The 2512-nt window shown below is 36.5% G+C and overlaps 1 pseudogene; it reads left to right on the top strand.

Moving 5' to 3' along the window:
- The first annotated feature begins 428 nt into the window (after nucleotides 1–428).
- LOC139074572 (olfactory receptor 8K3-like) lies at nucleotides 429–1381 on the top strand (annotated as a pseudogene).
- The last annotated feature ends 1131 nt before the right edge of the window (nucleotides 1382–2512 follow it).

Raw genomic sequence — 2512 nt, 5'->3', positions numbered from 1 at the left:
CTTGGCCCTAGTAGCATTTTGGCCTGCATAATTCTTTGTTGTTGGGGGTTACCAAAATATAGCAGGATAATTAGCAATACCGTTGAACTCTACCCATTAGATGTAAGTAGCACCCTTCCTCCACATGTGGCAACCAAACTGCTTCCAAATAGGATCAGAAGGTATTTTGGGGGGGAGCAACATTTCCCCAATGGAAAACCACAAATATCTCTGTATCTCCAACTCTAGTTATACTTCTCTCTCTGTTTCTATACTAAATATGTATGTCTTATCTGTGGGAGGTAGATTATTTTATTAGAGTCAAAATGGGAAATTTTTGATTTACTTTATCACAACTATGTATACTCAAAAATTACCAGATTATACTACATGAAAGCTGTTGACTATGCTGATGTCTCTATCCAGAATAGGTTTTATAGTCAACCTGGATGGAAAAACACAATCTGACAGTGCTGAACAAATTAATTCTCATAAGAATCGCAGACCACCCTGAGGTGCAGCCTCCATTATTTGAGCTGTTTCTCATCATCTATGTGATTTTCTTGATGAGCAATTTAGCCATTGTCATGCTCATCAAGATGGACTCCAGGCTACAAACACCCATGTACTTCCTCCTCTGATGCCTGGCTTTTATGGATCTTGGTTGTTCAACAACTGTGGGACCCAAAATATTAGAAAATTTTGTTGTGGGTCAAAATACAATATCCTACTATTTTTGTGCAGCACAGCTGGCTTTCTGTCTAGTGTTTATTATTAGTGAAGTTTTTATACCATCAGCAATATCCTATGACTGCTATGTGGCCATCTGTAACCTTCTGCTCTACACAGACATAATGTCCCAATGGGTATGTTGGGTGCTGGTGTTAACCCCATTTCTTTACAGCATGTTTATTTCTCTGTTATTCACCATAAAGCTTGTTAATTTGTCCTTCTGTGGCTACAATGGCATACAATATTTCTACGGTGACAGTCTCCCCTTGTTATCTTTGCTGTACTTGAAAACATGATTGAAATGACTATCCTGATATTAGTGAGTTTTAATTTGATATCCTTTCTGATAGTTCTTGTGTCTTACCTGCTCATTCTCACAGCCATTCTGAGGATGAACTATGCTGAGGGTATGTGCAGGTCTTTTTCTACCTGTGGATCCCACCCAACAGTGGTCACAGTGTTCTATGGGACTTTGATGTTTATGCATGTGCAGCCCAAGCCCAGTCATTCCTTTGACACTGAAAAGTGGCTTCAATATTATACATCGTTGTTATCCTCTTGATAAATCCTTTGATATATAGCTTGAGGAGCACTGATGTTAAATATGCCCTGCATAAACCCTCAAAAAAGTTTTGTAATACCTTTTTTAAAAGTTCTCTGTCTAATGTGATTTCCATACATTAGGTTATGACCTTAAGCCTTCTTATGTGCCTTAAGAAGAAAAACCAAATACAAATAAGTTCTTCATGTATTTAGAAATTGCTTTTTATGTGTAAGTCACACTTCTAAGTGCTGTAAAACATTAGTGAACAAAATAATACACATTTTTGCTTTCCTTGTGGGGTAGAGATGAAATATAAACACAATAACTTACTAAATTTTATAGTACAGTAGAATGGGTTAAGGACTATGGTACAGAAGTGCAGGCAAGCAGAGTGGGTATGCTGTGTGGGAGTGAGGAAGAATAGTAGATACGGAAGAGAAGTTCAACTAACTTGCGTTATCCTCAGCCTTTTAAATAAACTTTCTATTTTCTCATTGTGTGTTTGTGCATGTGTGTGGTTTGGGCAAGCACATTTCTTCTGTTTTAGCTTTCGTATTACTCTATGTGTTCTGTTAAGATCAAACGTGTTTATAGTTGCAAAGAAACTGATTGTAGTGCAATGACTTGATGTCAACAGTCAGCTGAAATTGCTCATGTTCTCCCATTCTGTGTGGGGATTTTAGGGTACTGTTATTTTCTTAGCATTGCCGTTAGTTCACATATATGCCCTACAGAGTTTACTAACTCAACATACTTGGCTTTTCAGCAACTCAGAAGGGCTGCACTGTGTCTAATTTTGTCTAAATCAGTCCATTTGTCTATAACATAGGATATCAGTTAGGAATAATTTCTTGAGTTTTCCCACGTAAGCTTCCAGTTTTTTACGGCTTGGTCTTGAGTCTTAAATGCTTATTTTTATGTTATGGATTGTTACTTTTTCCCATTTCTCTAAAAAACAGTAATTCTTGTTTAAAAGTCATGCTCCAAATGTTTTTAAATCTTTATGTAAGTGATCTACTTTTTGACGAATTGGATTGGTTGCCTGTCTCTCATGCTTGTGACTTTCCTCAAATTTGATTCACATAGGTGTGTTTTACATTTTGAATAGGATCCATTGTTTGACAACATAGTTTTGATAATTCCACTTTTAGGATGTAAAAGGAGATAATCCCATGAGTTTGTCTATGCTGTATTTATAGTGAAAGTATGATATGATACGTAGCGATTTATATACACGTTGTGTCTTATGGAAAAATG

Source organism: Equus przewalskii, chromosome 11 (genome assembly GCF_037783145.1).
Source record: "Equus przewalskii isolate Varuska chromosome 11, EquPr2, whole genome shotgun sequence".
Classification (NCBI taxonomy): domain Eukaryota; kingdom Metazoa; phylum Chordata; class Mammalia; order Perissodactyla; family Equidae; genus Equus; species Equus przewalskii.
This window is presented reverse-complemented; position numbering and strand designations above follow the sequence as displayed.